Genomic DNA, 20,587 nt, shown 5'->3' with positions numbered 1-20,587 from the left:
ATAAAAATAAACTGTCATCAACGACGCGCAATATTTTTGCCTACGTCACTGTATTATTAATACTTATTCCACCTATATTCAAATAATAAATATTATTACTTATATTATTATTAAATTTATAAGTAGGTATATTTGCAAATTAATGTAAAATTTCCACTCTGCGCATGTACCTTCAATGACAGTGCCCTTCAAAGTTTTGCCGGTAGTCTAACATATTATTGTGAATGCTATATCAATTAGACAACATCATCATGAGACTACTAACTGCCAGATGATATTGTGTAGAAATATTTGAAGAAATCGACCACTTCATAGTTGGCTTTTAGGCAAATAGCAAAACAATAGATATAACATGGAAAAGTCGCGATAGACGATCAAAAGTGCTGGCATTATTAAAAATCCTTTTATAAAATAATTTATAATTGATATACATAATATATACTATTAATACCATCGATCGAGGGTACTTGATGGTGTTTGTTTTAATTAAAATTCTAATGTATTTAAGTTTTGTACTATTCCGTTTGACTCATAGTATTATATATTGGTTTAGTAAATAGTAGATAATATAATATATTGGTTTTTTATTACAATAATACCCGGACTTACGCGAACTTGGAGTTACGCGATTCTTGATCAGACACTTCATACTCAGTTCCACCAGAAAAGCACATGAAAATAATTGGAAGCTTGACAGAAGGTCTCAGCTGAATTGAAAAAGAGCTTCAATTTTTTAGAAAACGCGTTATAGCTACAAAGCAGGGAACAAAAAATATTAGCTTGCTACGAAGAAATTCTGCGTGAAAAATGAAGGCATTGTGTCGTCAGACGGATTTGTTAGATTTTATGAAGCCATCGAGATCGAAATAACTTTTTTACGTAACTCATTTATTTTTTTAATATTTTGTACACATTGATATGTACAAAAAAATGCAATTGTAATATTTTTCTTCTAAATTAGTGTTTTGATAGTCCTTGGTCCCAATTAAACAAAAAATGTATTTATATGCAAAGTTGTATGCCGACTTACGCGAATTCGATTTAAGCGATTTTCGTATGACCCACGAATCGCGTAACTTCGGAGTATTACTGTATATTTGAATGTGTATAAGCAGTGGCGGTTCGCGGATAAGATATTTGGGGGTGCTGCGGTTGATCAAAAACAAAAATTAATGTTTATTTGCATTATATTTTACTATTAACATCAAAATTAAATATAAATAATTAATTATAAGTATTAATAATTAAAATAAAGAACTTATTATTATTATAATAATAAATTTTAACAATGTTACTAAATCATTATAGATAGCTATATTTCATTCCTTGTTGTGGCACGCGTGCTCACGCGCGACTCAGAAACGGAGAAGTACTGAAATCGGACTGTCTGACCGGCAGTACCGAATAGGCTTCCATTTGCGAGCACCGCTGCCCGCGCCCTCCTTCGCCCACTCGAGAATATTCTATTGAAATCGGTACTGTGAAAAATCAAGTACCTACCGCGGTGTATGATAATATTATTGGACATTGGATGTATCGATGCGCGGGCGAGCTGATTACAAGTTTATAATAAATATATAATAATCTAATTATATTGATCTTTTTCATATAATATACATAAATTTACGTTATATTATAATAATACATTTGTCTCAATTTGCTTGGGGGTGCTGCACAGTACCGGAGTGCATATGGACGAGCCGTCACTGTGTATAAGTGAAAAGATGTGGGGATGAATATCGATTCTGGGTATGTTAAAACATTTGACAGTAATAATTGTGGGCAATCTGAATGATAATTAATTTATTTTTAAGAATTTTTGATTTATAAAACTTGGATTTAAAAATGTTCCATTTGGGAAGAATGATAAAATTTTATTAGACAAGTTAATGATAGTAATTATTAGTGAAAGAGATATTATGATTTAAACTTTAGAGAATGTTTTAGCATTCATTCCAACCTATTGATAATATGAGCAGTGTGGTGAGAGTTCCATGGTATTTAAGTTGTGATAGTGCCAGAGAGATAGATATAAGCATATAATAGTGTCGGTAGAAGTAACTCTGTATTAAAAAATAATCGCCTCACGATACCGTCAATCGGAAGAAAGTCTCAAAACATATTATTTTGACGCCGAAAAATATCAACGCATCACGTTTCGAAAAAAAAAATATAATTAATTTCAATTAATCAAATAAAAAAAAAATGATAACGTTTGTAAATTATTATTGATTTGTCGCATCCGAGTTTCCAACGGATTTTTTTTCATTAACAGCAATTAGGTAAAAAAAAAACCATGAGAACTTCCAAATCGGAATTAATAAAAATCGTAGATTTATTATGATTCGGTAACTATTTTTTCAAGGCCAGACGGACAAAGCCAAATTCAAATTTCACAATATCAAATTCCTGTGCATTTTTTTAAAGCCAAGCCGGAACAGCGGAAAGAATAATTTGAGAAGGTCTGACCTAAATAAAGGTAGGTAGGGATACGGCGTTTTTAATTACATTTCAATGCATTTTATCAGACATAAATATTACATAAGTATGCATGTTGGATGCAATCACCTGCGTGTGAATGCACACGTGGAATAAAGACACCGACAGGTTTTTTGGTTATGTGTAAATTATTGTACGTATTACATCTCGCCGTGGGCATACGTAACGGAAATAGATAGACATGTATCACTGAGATCAAAAAAATACTCGTTGTTCGTGGAGCATTGCAGACAGTAATGTTCCAATTTTAATATATTCAAAAATATTGATCGGTATCAAATATGTCATTACCTACTATCAGATATTTGATAGGTAAGGATTGATACGAGTACCTACCCGAATTTGATATAAATTATAGGCTATGATTGTATTTTAAAATAATAACTTACCTTCCTATTTTCTTCTGTTTCTCCCTTGTATTCAATTGTTTTTTTTATGTGTTCTATTTATTTCAATACTATACGGCCAGTCATATATTCCCAATAGAACGGCCAACTGCATACGTACAAAATTCCTGACACAAAGTTTTCTTATGAGATTCGGTGATGATTCATGCATGTATTTATTTATTCGTATAGCGGCAGTTTGTCATCGACAAAATAAACGAAAACGGCATGGAGTAAACTAGTGCCTCTTAAGCTTGGGGCGCCACCCTTCCCTAGGGCCTAGAGCACCTTAAAGTATTTGAAAAGAATACTATTGTTTATAAATTATTATAAACTGTGGAAAGCTTATACAAGAATATGGAGAAAAGAAACTAAATTCTAAATAAATTATTAGAAACTATGCTGGTATTCTATAACTGAATAACAATTTTCATGGAAAATCCCCCTAAGATATTGGTAACGACTTCCAATAATATATCACCTAATTATGTAAAAGCATATTTTCTACAATAATTAATAATTAATGAAGACTGTCTGAAGAATGTCTTTTAAAACATTCCCATATATTTGATGCTTTGAAAAATGTACCCCATTTTTAAGTGCGTATTGAGAATGACAGTAAAACTATTTTCATTTGTATTGTTCATCGGTTGTCGAGTTTGAAATACTTAATCTTTTTAAAAATAAAATTGCGCAGAAGACCCGTGCGCATTTCACGGTTATTTTTTAGAAAATGTAAATTTGTATAATATAATTTGAAATATTTTCTTCAAAAAATTGCACAATTCAAAAACATTGTGGGTTTAACCTTACCATGTTTATAAATAGTTGTGTATTTTGCAACGTATTGTTTCCTTGATTTTTGATTAAGTATAGTAAAAAATATGTACCTACCTATGTCAGGTGTTCCTACATACGTGTCATTTCATTATTATTTTTAGTAAATTTGGTCAATGCACAAAAAAAGCACATTTGCTAAAACACTGTCACAAACAGTGTTCCCAACCGTACTATAATAAATTATAGTATTTGTACTATCATTTTGGTCCGCGTAATATGTACGATATAAAACAGATATAGTACGCCCAAAATACTATAATTTAAAAAAAAAACTAAAAAGTAGGTACTAAAATTTCGATATTTCAGTTCGATAAATTGGTGCAAAAAAGTACTATAATTTCGTAATATAAGATTTGGGGAACTTGGAACAAAAAAATGCTCAAAAAACGTAATAAAATCCCTTGACTTTGGCTTAGAATAAAGTTTCTTGAATTCTACGGTAAGCATTTTTGGTCGGAAGAGGTACCTAAATAAAAAGGGGTCTCGGAGTTTCTCAAATTCTCCGTTATTTTTTTCGGAGAAACAAAAAACCTACACATTTTCAACTATATTTCTTATATTTTTTTTCTTATAGTTCCTATATTTTTGCCCCCAAATACTATAATTTTGGAGGTTCTGTATTATAATTCCACTTTGAAAAGATGGCAATACTGGTCACAAACCAGATTATATCACACCAGTAAAGTTTGACGTGACCGTCGCGTCGGGTCTAAGAAAATTTTAAGTCAAAATATTCTACTCATAAAAATTCATCACGATGAATAAATTATCGGCGACGAATTTTTCGATACTTACAGTTTTCATTGTATTGTCACAATATTTATTTTTTACGCTATATTTTTCCTATTCACGCTACATACTGAAAATGGGAGATTAGCTGATAATCTGCGGTCCCATAGTTCCGGTACAGTCTTCATTTATATTTATATTATTTGTGCATTCTGTTTTCATTACCTTATTCATTTTTCCTCATTTATATTTTATATCATTCTGAATTTATAATGTTTGTAATGTATGAAGCTCACTCATGTAAATAAACGAATTTTAATTATTAAATATACCTATTCTAACAAAGCATGTACTATAAATATTAATTCACCGTTTATCCAATTTGCTGCGTTACATAGATACCTACTGAAGTGAATTGATATTTTTATTTACCATTATAAATACTTAGAATTAGCTTCGTTATGCAATCAATTTGAACTTGCCCCAGTTGTCGATTTGAGCGTGGCATTTTTTTATGTAACACGGCGTATAGAAAGACCTCGTTTCCAGTTTCAACGTCCACTTTTCAATACGCGACATGATGCCCCAATAATGTATCGCACACGTAGGGTGGGAGCACACGAGCCGCATTAGGCATTCGAGACTGCAGCCGACTTGCAGTGGCCTTCGGTGACGGCGACACCGTGAACAGTGATCGCCAACCGATTGAATATTGATTGCATGTAATATTTAACTATACATTTGCATTATCATTTTTGGTTACATGTAAGTTGTACGTATGCAGTTCATCGTGGGGCAATTATTCGTGTGCCGCAGTATGTGAAACAAGAGTTCGTACTTATAACATTTTATCAAATGACGAGTTCTTCGTTGAACATTTCACCGTGGAATACATTTGTACGTATCTTACAAAATGCGGCGATAGTCTGCAAATAGTACTGTTCCAATTAGATTAACCCTAACCTAACCTAACCTAACCTAACCTAGTAAAGACATCTCCACATGTTGTAGCATACGTACAAATATACTCCACGGTGAAATGTTCAATGAAGAACTCGTCATTTGATTAAATGTTACACGAACTCATGTTTCACGTACTACGGCGCACGAATAAGACAAGTGTCCTGCGGTGAACTGTTCACGTACAAATTTCCGGATACGATCATTTTTATCAGTAGCGAATCAGTCTCCAGTGTCAAGATTGCTATGATCTACCGCACTTTCCAAATGTGTCTTATATGTACCATATTATATTATTTGTCTAAGAACACTGAAGCTTTACAAACTAAACAGCAACACTTCACAAAGAAATAGTTAATTTTCCATTAGTTATGTTTTAGTCTTCTTTTGGGAATTCATTGCACTCATCGTCAATCTAATCTCCTACTGTGAAACGAGCTTATTGCGTGCCTGTAAGAGGAACTACGCCTCAGTTTAAAGCAAGGGATTTCACATCGCCTCTTTATCACACATCTGCGGTAAGTAATGCAATGTAAATCAAGTGATAACGCGGCCACGCAGGCTTCTTGCGAGGCTATTCTATCATATCGTTTTTCGTATTAATGCAGTTTATTATTATTACGATAAGTTAAGCGTCTGAACTGTCAAAAAGTGTTATCTTTTAACAGCCCTTCTCTTGGCTGTGTTAACTTTTAGAGGGAGACAGAGTACGTCAATTACATATTGAGAATAGAGAGGCATGATGCAATTGTTTTGAGAAAGAATTACGTCACGGCCACCGCCATTATTTATAGATCCCCGCGAGCTGTCAAATATCAAGTGCCTAGTAGTAACATTTACTTCATGCTGCAATCGCAATGACATGACCACAGAACAGATTAATAACATAGAATTCTGATAGGCTATACCCCAATACACTACATTTTGAAGCAGGGTTTTGAATGTGTCATACGAAAATGAACCACACATTTTAGACGTGCAATAGTGTGTGCTGCAACCTTCAAATACACCAATATTGAACGTGCATCAGTGCATAAACCGAGAGCAGTTGTCAGAACGAAATACAAGCGGTTTTTTTGACACGTGTTTAAATTTATCCCACATTCATCTACACTCGAGATCGATTGCCTGTTACTCCACACCCGTTATGTATTTCAGTTCCCATTATTTCTTCTGGTTGGGAGAGATCACTAAAGATTAGTATGTACTTACCATAAATTAATGTTAGCCTTTGTAAAGCCTTCTGTGGTTTATCAAAATGGCTGAGGGCAGTTAAGTTTGTCATAACGCAAACACTTTCATATTATTCCTTAGGCTCCATCTCTTAGACGAAGATTTTCATCAACACATTAGACCAGAGCGCATTTTCCCCATGCCTGGACATGACTAACAAAATTGTGGGTTATGTTGACATATTTGACGTTTCAATACAAAAATTTGGGGTTCGGGTGTATACGCCAGCACGAACATACCCGAATTTGACCGGCATGTCTAACAACCTAAATCTTCGCCGTATTACGAATTTACCAATCATTATTGTATATGGAATGGCTTTCGTGTTAATTTTGATTAATGAAAATAACGGAAACGTGCTAAATTGCTAACTGTTAAGGCTATACTTCAGTTGAGGCATGGTCTAAAAAGATCGTGGCTAGGCGATGCGCGGATTGTGCAAATGACGCGTGCCGAACGAAATATAAATTGTCATGAAAATCCAACATGCGTTCATTTAATGTTATGTTTATTGTTATATTACTAATAATAATAGTATATTCATTGACATGTTTTCTTTTTTAAGTACATACGTAAAGTTTTTTAGTCATCTTTACACGATTTAAGAATTTCACCCGACGCCATGACAAAACAAATCGACATGCGCACACTTCGACTGTCGGTCTCCGATTGGCGAGTCCAGGCGACGAGTGAGAAATTTCGTCACACCTACTTTTTGAAAATTATTTGCCGTTTCACTGAAGTACACTCTTAAGAATAGCTGCACTGTTGGGTAATTATTTAAAAATCACTTTCACGTAAGCTAGGTCAAGGAAATAAAAATAGGAATGGGTAAAGCTTCCCCTTTAGAATCCCTATAAAATCATATTCATTTACAGCTGAACATACCTATACGTTTTTTTTTTAAAATTAATGACTCAATTTATATGGGCCTACGATGCGATCGATTGGTCGATTCGGGATATCCGGCTATCCGTGTGCCGAATAGTGCATTCCGACGGTAATGCTGTCGAATTCGCGAGAGTGTTTGTTGCTAACTTCGAATGCTATCCGGTATACATGCAGTTTGCCATTAATGAAAGTTTTCAGTTATTTAATATTTTATACTTCAAATATTTTAAATATCAAAATGATAGATAGGTACTATTTACAGTAGGTCCAGGGCTTTTTAAGACTAAACCCGGTCATGCTAAAGGTAATGCCACGATACTATTTTGCTGTGCGCTGTGATTTCTTGTAAAAGGTCAGTTTTTGTTCATAAAAACAATTCTAGGACAGTCAAAGAATAAATAGCCAATAAATATGTATGGGGAAAATGCGTTCTGGTACCGCCATCTTTAGATTAATATAGCCTGAGCATAACTTTTTGCACAAGCAACGAGTGGTCCACTGCCATACTATTTATTGATAACGTACGTGCAAGCAGAGTTTGGTATTCTATAATGACTGAAGAGTATAAATAAGTTATTAGTTATTGTCGTTTAGAATCGACTATCACATTGACAAACGTCCTAGTGTATTATGATATTATTATACACAAAAGAAGTTTACTTACTTTGATCGTCACTTCCAATTATTAATAACACAAAACCACTAAATCAGATGAACTCCAAGGTCTCCAAGATTAAAACGTTAAAATAATCTGAAAGAAATCTGAAACAAAGCACTCTATAGACAATGACAGGCAATAATAGGTCATCCATAGACAACGGGAGGGGCGAAAAGTAGGACCTGTCGTGTAATGTATCGGCTTCCTTCTTCATTGGGAAATGGTTCTGGTCAAAGGTGTTGATGAAAATCTTCTCCTAATGCTCAAATTACATTGGCAGATTGCATCTGACCTGATCGTCCGCACGATTGCCAAAATCTATTATCTATGGTTTTCCGGGAGCGTGAGCGATCGTGAGCAAATTGGAACAAATTCTATTTCCGTCTGTCACGATTCATTCGTTAATAAGCGAAGATTGCGTAAAACGTACGAAAATATCCGAACACGCGCCCGCTAAGTTTGACAGCTGAGTTTTGACGTAAAATTGGACGGGAAAACTGTTCAGTGTGGCCACCAATCTAACGAAGAAATAGTTTTCGGTCAACTTATATTTTTAATAATAGCAACACTATGTTTATTTTAAACAGCACGGTCCAACACGATCGAATCGTTGCGTATAATTGCAAATAGTGTAAAGACGTTGGCCACGAGTCACGACGGTCGGCGTGGATCGTTGGATCTGGTTGGATCTACGCGTCTGCCAATGTAATTAAGCCTTTAGACTAAATCCGGTCATGCTAAAGGTAATGTCACATGTTAATTTGATACTATTTTTGCCGTGCGCTGTGATTTCTTGTAAAAGATTAGTAAAAACAATCGGAGAGGACAAATATGCATGGCGAACATACCTTTTGATCAAAGGTGTTGTTGAAAATCTTCTTCGAAGAGATGAAACCTAAATATAATATAAAAGTATATTATGACAAACTTAACTGCCCTCAACCATTTTGACAAACCACAGAAGGCTCCACCTGAGAAAAGAGTCAACATTTATGGTACATACTAATCTTTTACTGATATCTCCCAACCAGGGAACTCAGAAATAATGTGAACTGAAACACCTAATGGGTAATGAGAATCAGGCAACCGAATTCGCGTAAGGAAGAATACGGGATAAATTTATACACTTGTCAAGAATACGTCATACCTACTTTGAATAGGTATTGACAACTGCTCTCGGTTTATGCATTGAGGCTCATTTAATATTGGTGTATTATACGCACTATTGGACGTTTATAATGCGTGGTTCATTTTCGTAGGACACTCACACATTCAAAACCCTGCTTCAAAATTTACTGTATTGGTTTATACTTTATAGCCTATCGGAATTCTAATTATTATCTGTTTTGTGCTCTCAACTTATGAAATTTTGTGCGCAGAAGCCGTAGTTTTTGTAGTAGCTGTTCTGAGGAGTTGATGCTTGCAATTGATTCAGTTATGCATTTAATGACTAACCAGAAAACTAACGCTTGTTGATAACGCGTTGAACTCAAGACATCTGATGTTTTTCATTAATTTTCAAAAATCTATTACAATAATATTATTTTCGAGATAAGCTAGACCTGCGTAAATAGACAGGGAAAATATATATTTTTTTAAATTTTTTTAACCGATTTACCATAAATTAATATTGATCGCTAGGAGTCATTGATTGTATTAAAACGTAGGTACTTATATTTACATTTATATCAAATAAACAATATTTATTTAAAATATAATAACATTAATTTTATTAAGAGTTTAAATATTTTTTTATTTTATTGCGAGATGAAGGGGTATTTTATTTACATAATAAATGTTACGTATATTCTAAATTCAATAATATTATAAAATATCGACTGCACCTTACCTGACATGTTATTTCTTTCTATTAAATTAAAGTGTAAAGAAATAATTACAAGATAAAAAGAACTTTGTATATACTTACAACGTTTTTAAATTTTCTGTTGATTCATATAAACTTGACAATTCTATGTATTAATAATTTAGGACAAAAAAGGCAATTGTCAACAAATCATTTTTTTGCTATTCTGCAACAAAACAAACAAATATAGAATACTGAAATATCATTTTGATTTCCATAGTAACGCACGTATATATTAATAATTTAGTTGCTATGACCATCTCCTTAGCAACCATTAATAGTGGATTGGATTACGGATTTCTTCCGAAATAACTTTTCATACACAACATAATTAACTGAAAATGAATTCAATTCTACTTAGAGATGGCTGAAAGTATTAAAAGAATGCATTGGCATCGTGTTCTGACAGTGACGTCCCGTGGGGGTAGGCAGATTGAGCGTCGCTTGGGGGCGGCAGTTACCCGAAGGGCGGCAAATCGAAGAGAATCATTAGGTATATATAAAAATAGCTACCTGAACTTAGTAATAATGGAAATATCTTTCCATTAAAAAATTCAGCCCACAGGTTGGAAACAAAATGTATTAATTTTATATTCTATATTTTTTTTGTCGGATTCGCGATGTCTAGTTTACTTCCGTTGCTCTTAGACGTCACGTCCAGCAATGACACGTGCAGATTTGCGAAATATTTTTGAATTGTAGATAGGTACATAGTTATCTAATTCAAAATTCATCGAAATAGGTATGTTTACCTGTCACTCACGAGTTTTGGAAGTTGTCAGGTGTAATTTTGAATGTATCTGAAACCGTGGACTCGAAATACTGTCTATTGAGGCAGAGATGGCATTAAAATTAGATTTAGTGGTATATACCCATACAACACATTTCTTAGATATCGGTGTAATGAAAGGATGATAAAAAATACTGTATAAAAATATGTGGCGGCACTTTGCCACTGCCTAGGGGCGGCATTTTGTCTAGGAACGTCACTGTATTCTGATATATTCTAAAAGTTTCAAATGTCTAGCTAGTCGGGAAGTTAGTTAAAAATCGATTGCAAGATTTGTACTGGATAAACAACCACCGCACAAACAAGAATACGAGATAAGAAAAACGTGGTAATAATAAAAAATGATATCGATATGCTCAACTATCAACGGGATCCATAAAAACCTTCTTTAGCGAAATATTATATTTACGAATATAAAACATAAACCTTCATTATCCGCCATAAAAAGCTTGCCGTTAAACAATATAATTATTTATTAACGACACTTAAAGGTGCAATTAAAGTGACTTCATAATCTTAGTATAATATGAAACCAAATTAACTTAAAAGTATGCCAATTAAACGAAACCTGCTCAGAATAAATAATAACAGTTCTTCGAGCATTTTTTTTACTAAGTTACAGTCATCAAATAGACAATCTTTGTTTAATTAGATACTAGTTGCAGGTGAGTAATAAATATAGCACGTGTATGGAACGGATATACAGGGCCGAATTTAATCGTTTTGAGGCCCCAGCTATAGAAACATAGATATTTATATTTTAAACACAAAAATATTTTGATATAATTTGAGCTGTAAATGATTCTTATATTCTTAAATCTTGTGAATTATTCGTTTGAATAAAAGAAATAGTTAATTATAAATTATTAGCAAGTGCAAATAGTTACTTCTAAAAAATATTGGAGAAATTCCACGACGTCGGTTAGTAATCAAAAGTAATAGTAAATAGTTACCTACTTTGATTTAAGAAACAAAAATCGGTTACCAAAGTAGCTTGATTTCGAAGAGCGTTGATGAGTAGGTATTAAAATGACCAATAGTTAAAATTTGTCGCTATTAGTATGTCACACCGTAGCATATTGGATAAATGCGACAATTGGGGCGTTTACCCGTGGAGGTGCAGGGTTCGATTCCCGGCCGGTTGGCTTACTTTTTTCATAAAAGATTTTTTCTATTGGTGATAATATACTCTCTCAGAAAGTGTTTTTCTAAATTATATAATATTATATTTTTAATTGCATTTTGATTATTATTTATTTTGGTTCTTTAATTGTACTTCCCGACTAGCTAGACATTTAAAACTTTTAGAATATATAAGAACACGATGCCAATGCATTTTTAATATTTTTAGCCATCTTTAAGTAGAATTGAATTCATTTTCAGTTAATTCTGTTTTGTATGAAAAGTTATTTCGACACCACCATTATTGGTTGCTAGGGTCTGGGGTCCTAGCAACTAAATTATTATTATATACGTGCGTTACTAAAAAACAATCATTATTCGTAGGATGTTTATCACACTTGAATGGTCAAAGACATAGCTTATAATTAGTATCTTTATAATCATCTTCAAATGTGTTAATCTTGCCCATTTTTTGAATAATAAAATGCCTAATTTTTGTTAAATATGGGATCACAGAGATTATCAATATATATCTTTTATCGTAAATATTTCACTATAATAATGTCGACATAAATTATACTAATGGTTTTATAAATGCGTTTAAAAATTAATAAATGTAAAAAATGCACCACTGCACATGCATGTACTGAAATATGACTATATTCTAAAACATTAGAGCGAGAGGTTTAAAAGAATACTATTTTATGTAATAAAAATACTTTATGCAGTCATCAAATGTTTAAAATAAATATAAAGGATAATAAGGCTTCAAAATTTTATAAATAGATTATCTACAACGTTTAAGGAATGTCCAGGATCATGCTTTGAAAATGCAATAAAAGTTCCATTTTGACCTACGCTGAGCATGTCCCCCCTTAAGGTCTCGATTACTAAGAAGGCGTCTCATTTTGAGAAAGGTTCTCCATGCGATGATAATAATGTTTTTAATCTACCATAAATTAAATTAAAGGAGACGTTTCGTAGGTAAATAATGTTACTACATACTAATAATTAATACTATTTATAATATGAGTGTACATGTACATATACTCAACAACGAATTATTCATACCTAATGCATGCGTAAAATAAACGGTGACGCTACTGTGTCTGCTAATATAGCGATTAACTCAATAAAATGACAGTAAACCACTCATAGAGCAAAAAAGATTATCGTTTAATAGTCATAGATAATTAACTACATAATGCAAATGTCAATAGGCGTATTAAGTCTTTATAATACTGCTGTGATCTGTCATACGATGCATCAGGTGTATGGAGTTAAATCCACGTGATATCATATCACTACGTTCACGGCACAAAAATTGTGTAGCTGACATATTTCTAAATAGTATTAAATTAGACAAAGCATAATTATGTTGTAATCCATATTTTTTTTGAAGTTTTCTTTAGGCGCGTTTGGGAAAACAGATAAGAGTGTATTTTTGGCGTGTGACGGAACTTTTGCCCGCCGATGCAACATAATTTATTTTGCGCGGCGACGTTCGGGTGTTCTAAATGCTGGAGGTTTTTAATTTTCATCTGTGACAATGAGGTCTGTGGCTTGGGCCGGTTGGGTAAAGACTGATTGTTGCAACTTTTATTTATGAGTAAAATTATATGTCAATAAATAAATATTTTTTGTGAATGTTGAGTTGGTAAATAATTCAAACAATGGTATGTTGTAAATTTACAATATTTAGACACTTCATACACAAAAATACATATGTTTACAGTTTAGGATATTATTTGTCGTATATCTCATGTCAATTTATTTATTAGCGGTTTATAATAATAGAAGACAATAATAATTATTTGTTTCATCACAAAAGCCAATATCACGTTTCAGTTAAACCATTAAATAGGCTATGTTTTACTTTTGATTTGTAATAAATTATTATTGTTAACGAAAATAGTTGTACAGTCATCTGTTTAAGCAAAGATGGTCAAAATAGCGGTTTGCTAAATATTCCAAATCAAAGTAGGTACATTCTGAAATAATATTTTGTTTTGTTATTTTTTGTTTTGTTACGCTAAATAAGTATAACTTCTAACGGGCGTACATAAGTACACACACAGATTTTTTTTATATAAATAAGGCATACTGTTTATAATATTATAATTATCTTCTTCTTTACAGGGTGTTATTGTGCCAATGCTTATTTTATTGTTGATCGTGCAAAGAGAAAAGGCGATTACGTATACAGGTTCAAAATACTGAAAAAAGTATTTTCAAATGATGTCAATTCCAATCATCGTTAAATAACCATTCCTGATTGAAGATTTACCATGTAACACTAAATATTAATAATTGTCGTACTATATCAGGGGTCGTACGTAAATGTCGTCGCACGATGTTTGGTTTTTTGACATTTTGTTAAAAACACGTTCATTAAAAATGACCGATTTGTGTATCGTTCTCATTGAATATTTTATTCTAAGAAAAAAATGAGTTTATTTATACTGTTGGTTTTGTGATAACCCATGTTATACTGTCTCCTATTGTAAAGTGTACCTTTCAGTTTAAGTTTACATAATCTCTCACTAATTGGCTCAAATCCTAGTACTGCCCTGCGGATATCAGAGCTGATTAAGAACCCAGTTCCATAGCGACCCTGCGTACCTGCAGATCTACTGTAATACAAAGTGTAGTTTCTCTTGTTTATGAAACCCGCGCCCTCCCATCTTATTTCCTGCAGTGCAGTCACGCTCATTTTATACTTATGCAATTCAATTGCAACCTCCTCCATCTTGCCCGGCTGCAACATAGTACGTATATAACCTATAAAACAATTATAAGGCCAGTGGTCACTTATGGCTGTGAGACTTGGTGCTTAACTCAAAACGAGGAAAACAAATTAGCTGTCTTCGAGCGCAAAATACTCCGCAAAATCTTTGGACCCACGTTGGAAAATGGGAACTACAGAATAAAAATGAACCACGAGTTGGAAGAGCTGATTGAACAGTATCTTAATACTGTAAGTCCCAAAGACTACGATGGACGGGACATGTGGAGAGAATGCCTGAAGTTAGAGCGCCAAGGATCATGACAAAGTGGCTACCCCAACAGAAGAGACCCAGAGGCCGTCCAAGAAGGAGATGGGCTGACGCCGTAGAAGTGGACTGGCTTCATATAGGAAGACCCGGTAACTGGAGAAGTGTGGCGAGAGACCGGAGTGAGTGGAGAGCGGTTGTGGAGGAGGCCAAATCCCACCCCGGGATGTAGCGCCGTGGAAGAAGAAGATACTGTCTCCTATACCAAGGGTCGGCAGTTTGTCAAGTGAGAAGAGCCAAATTGTCAAGGAAACAGGATAACAAAGGTACCAGAGAGCCGCATATATGTAATATACATATGTATATGGAATTTTAGGGGGGGGGGGGGGGGGAAAGTTCAAGATTTTTTATAGAAAAAAATAATTAGAACGGTGTCCATGCATGGATTTTGATAGTTTTATTATATCTGGCAAATAACTACTTATTTTTAATTGAATACATGATTTTTAACTGATGAATTTTTATCCGTTATTCTGCTTATAAGTTTATTTTTTATTTGGTTCATAGATGAGAATGTTTGTTTGCATATATATGTAGAGCCAAAAGTTGTGAGAATACCAAAAGCTAGTTTTTGTAACGCGTCATAATATGTTTCAGACGAACTATTCCATGTATAAAATATTATTGTTTCTATTTTAGGCAGTTGTTTTATGGCTGTCCACTTGTGCTGAGAAATCAAATTGGATTTCTCTCTTTCGAGTTCTTCCAAGCGGCTGGTCAGATCTGTGAATTTGTTGCTCCACAGTTCCTTGCTTTTTAAATCTATTTACTGCATTTTGAGTGAACCAGTAATATGGGTAGATTAAAGAGTGGTAGAAAGTATGGCGTACGAGTCTAAGTTTGTTCGGCGGTTCTCATAAAAGTTATAAGGCTGCTTGAGATAAGGTGAAATTGGAGCTTATGTCTGAAGAGCCGCAAACGTCTATGCAAAGAGCCGCTTATGCCGACCCCTGCCCTATCCTATTCGACACAGATTATCACACTATGAATATTATCAGACACTTCTCCTTCTTAGAGATATTCTATAAACGACAAGGCCTACCATTTATTAGTCAAGCCGTGACACGAAATAGAATTTACAATAATTGTAGTAATTGGTTATTGCTCAAAATTTGAATACATTATAATATGTTCAAGAGTAGAAAGTATAATATTTGTAGAACCACCGCTGATAATTCAGATTTAAAATAATATATCATTATTATTTTGAAACACTGTATACCTAAACATGGTTCCGGATTTTATTTCGCTATAAATTTATCGATAGTTTTAGGTATTTAAAAAACAAATATTTTCACAAATTTGTAGATACATTACTTTGCTATCAAAATCATTTTGAGGTACCTATGTAAGTATCTAGTGAGTGATAAGCTGAGTGTAATAAAGCGCCAGTCACATTTACAATGTAAATTCCAGTAGAGGGGACCCTGGCACAGTTTGACACAACACGCGTGACTCTTAATCCCGGATATTTGGGCTCAAGATCCGCGATCTCTTCAATATAAGATGCAGTAGTATTGTAGGTGCGTCTTATCTATTTAACTGTTTACATAAAACGATTAAAAATGATATGTCGGAGTGTACCTATATAATTTATACAAACACACATCTTCAATGTCAATATATTAATGACTCCACTTCGTCTAAACACACTAGTATAATTTTATATATTATTTTTATATTTATATAATATCTAGTTAGTGGGGCTGCGAATGCCCTTTGACCCCCGCCAGAGCCCCTACCCTCCTTTCGCTACACCCAATAATGAAATGTCGGCTTTCGTGGTCTAGTGCGCAAGGCACCGACGACTCCGGGTTCGATCCCAGTGAAGTCACAATATATTCAGGTGGTTTTACGTGATCGTTTCACTTCTACTACTGCATTACTGTTTCATTCGGCTACTATCTATGGGTCTCATGACTGTCATGTCATGCTGTAGTGTTAAAAAATAATATAATCTATTATGCATATTTAAAAAAAACATGTCCGATCCTATGAAGATCATAAGGACCTCCACAGGGTGGAGGTTTGTATTAACAGATGTTTGGTTTTTATACGAGAAATGAATGTTAGCCACTTGCTGAACTTGACTCAGCTTGATTTAGACACAAATTCAAATCAATATGTGTATTTGCCAGTCCCAGGATTCGAACCTGGGACCCACAACGTTATAGGCCGACACATAATATTTTAATTTTTTTTTTATGTAATACTGTTTTATATTTCTTTGTTTCTAAATGTCACGTTGTGAACGTCTTAAACTTATAATTTGTAATGTCTACAATATGTTAAAAAAATAAATAAATTGAATTGAATTAAATAAATTGAACAAGCCGCTCGGCCATCGTGTGCGTACCGCGTACATGATAATATAATGATATACATTTGTACCTACTATTATTTTTTTTTCATTAATATTAATCGAAAATTAGATCGTCGACACCCATTTTTACATTTCTTTTATCTACGTCCACGAGGAATCTAGTAGTGAGGATTTCCGATCGATATCGTCATTCACAAAAAGTTGGTTTAGAAAACACACCTTCAGTTTTTAAGTTGTGACTGCGTGTTCTTCATCCTTCTTTTCTCGACGTTTCGGGCCCGATGAAAAGTATTTATAATTTACTTACATATTTTTTCTGCCTTTCCCTTGTATTCCGGTGGTTTTTATTACATACGCGCGAAAGGAAAACGTTTGAGAGCCACTGACCTATACACTGTGCTTTATGAAGGATGCGTGATGCATCCAAGTAGTGAACATGTTGGTGATAATTACAATATGGATTACTAATTATTAAGTAGAATATTTTTACTACACTTCACTCGGTAAATGTATACCTACTGTCATATAATTACACTAATTGTTACTGATGAGATGATTATGTTAACTCAGCGATGACAAACCCTTTTCGCCAGGGGGCCCAACACTGAATTAATTGGAAACTTCAAATTATAATAATGTAATATAAAAAGATAATAATTACAAGATAAAAAGAACTTTTCATATACAACGTTTTAAATTTTCTGTTGAATCATATAAACTTGACTTGACTAGCTTAACGATCAAAAATTTTGTACTTGACATGTCATATTGATTTCCATAGTAACGCACGTATATATTGATAATTTTGTTGCTAGGACCCAGACCCCCTAGCAACCAATAATGGTGTCGAAATAACTTTTCATACAAAACAGAATTTACTAAAAATGAATTCAATTCTACCTAAGGCTATACCTCAGTTGAGGCATGGTCTAAAAAGATCGTATAAATGCGTTTTAAAAATTAATAAATCTAAATAATCTCCACACCACTGCACATGGACGTACTTGAAATATGACTATATTCTAAAGCATTAGAGCGAGAGGTTTAAAAGAATACTATGTTATGTAATAAAAATACTTTATGCAGTCATCAAATGTTTAAAATAAATATAAAGGATAATAAGGCTTCAAAATTATATAAATAGATTATCTACATCGTTTAAGGAATATCCAGGGCAGGGAACTCAGAAATAGTGGGAACTGAAATACATAACGGGTAAGGCGTAATAGCAGGTAACCGAATCGAGTAAGGAAGAATCCGGGCTAAACTTATACACGTGTCAAGAATACGTTTTTCGTCGAATACTGAAAACTGCTCTCGGTTTATGCATTTACGCTCATTTTATGTGGTGTATTACACACACTATCGGACGTGCATAATGCGTGCTTCATTTTTCGTAGAACACTCACACATTCAAAACACTGCATCAGCATGCGGAGTATTGAATATAGCCTATCGGTATTCTATTTATTATCTGTTCTGTGGTCCAGGGTTATGCTCTGAAAATACCATAATAGCTTAATTTTGACCTACGCTGAACACGTGGGCCGTTAAGGGCGGAACTTTGTCTATGGACGTCACTGCATTCATGCGTGAACTACCTTGAAATCGTCGCACGGGTTACGGGTTCGCAATCTCTGTTCAGCCAATTACTTATGAATTCATACTAACTCTGCGTGCTTTGATTAATGGACCGAGATAACGTGGAGATACTAACGAACGATTGTAAAATGAGCTAAGTCCGGGAAATAACCGAAACGCTTTGAATCTGGTTTGAGATATCTAATATATAAAAAATAATATTTGTTGTGGGTTTGTTTGTTTGTTCGTTTTGAATGCACTGCCATACCGTTCATCCGATTGCGATAAAACTTTGTCAACTTATTGCTTGCACTTTCGCGAAGAGTATAGGCTATATTAATATATAAAAATGAATGTCTGTCTGTCTGTGTGTCTGTCCCGTATGCGTTCCTATACCATTCATCCGATTGCGATGAAATTTTGGTAAGTGGTTGTATGCATACCCATGAAGGTTTCTGAATTAGAAAAAATCATCATCTTCTTCTTCTTCTTCATTCTATTTTCTTTTATTCGTATGGTTCCTATACCATTCATCCGATTGCGATGAAATTTTGGTAAGTGGTTGTATGCACACCCGTGAAGGTTTCTAAATTAGAAAAATCATTTATTTTCTTCTTCTTCTTCATTCTATCTTCTTTTATTCGTATTGTTCCTATACCATTCATTCGATTGCGATGAAACTTTCATCGGTTGTTGTGGTAACACCCGTAAAGGTTTCTGAATTAGTACAACCATCTTCTTCTTTTTCTTCATTCTATCTTCTTTTGTTCGTATGGTTCCTATATCATTCATCCGATTGCTATGAAACCTTCATAAGTTGTTGTGGTAACACCCGTAAAGGTTTCTGAATTAGTACAACCATCTTCTTCTTCTCTTCTTCTTCATTATATCTTCTTTTATTCGTATGGTCCCTATATCATTCATCCGATTCCGATCGTCAGTGGTTGTGCCAACACCCGCGAAGGTTTCTGAATTTGTACAACCATCGTCTTCTTCTTCTTTATTATATATGTATTCTTTTATTCGTATGGTTCCTATATCATTCATCCGATTGCGATGAAACCTTCATCAGTTTTTGTGGTAACACCCGTAAAGGTTTCTGAATTAGTACAACCATCTTCTTCTTCTTCTTCTTCATTATTTCTTCTTTTATTCGTATGGTCCCTATATCATTCATCCGATTGCGATGAAACTTTCGTCAGTGGTTGTGCCAACACCCGAAAAGGTTTATGAATTTGTACAAACATTTTCTTCGTCTTCTTCATTATATCTTCTTTTATTCGTATGGTTCCTATACCATTCATCCGATTGCGATGAAACCTTCGTCAGTTGTTGTGATAACACCCGCAAAGGTTTCTGAATTAGTACGACCATCTTCTTCTTCTATTCTATATTCTTCTATTTGTATGAGTTCCTATTCCATTCATCCGATTGCGATGAAACCTTTATCAGTTTTTGTGGTAACACCCGTAAAGGTTTCTGAATTAGTACAACCATCTTCTTCTTCTTCTTCTTCTTCATTTATTTCTTCTTTTATTCGTATGGTCCCTATATCATTCATCCGATTGCGATGAAACTTTCGTCAGTAATTGTGCCAACACCCGCGAAGGTTTCTGAATTAGTACAACCATCTTCTTCTTATATTCTATCTTCTTCTA

Source organism: Rhyacophila brunnea, unplaced genomic scaffold, assembly GCF_057557595.1.
Source record: "Rhyacophila brunnea isolate RB1 unplaced genomic scaffold, BYU_Rbru_1.0 scaffold_23, whole genome shotgun sequence".
NCBI lineage: Eukaryota > Metazoa > Arthropoda > Insecta > Trichoptera > Rhyacophilidae > Rhyacophila > Rhyacophila brunnea.
The sequence above is the reverse complement of the archived record's forward strand: the minus strand, read 5'-3'. Positions refer to the sequence as shown.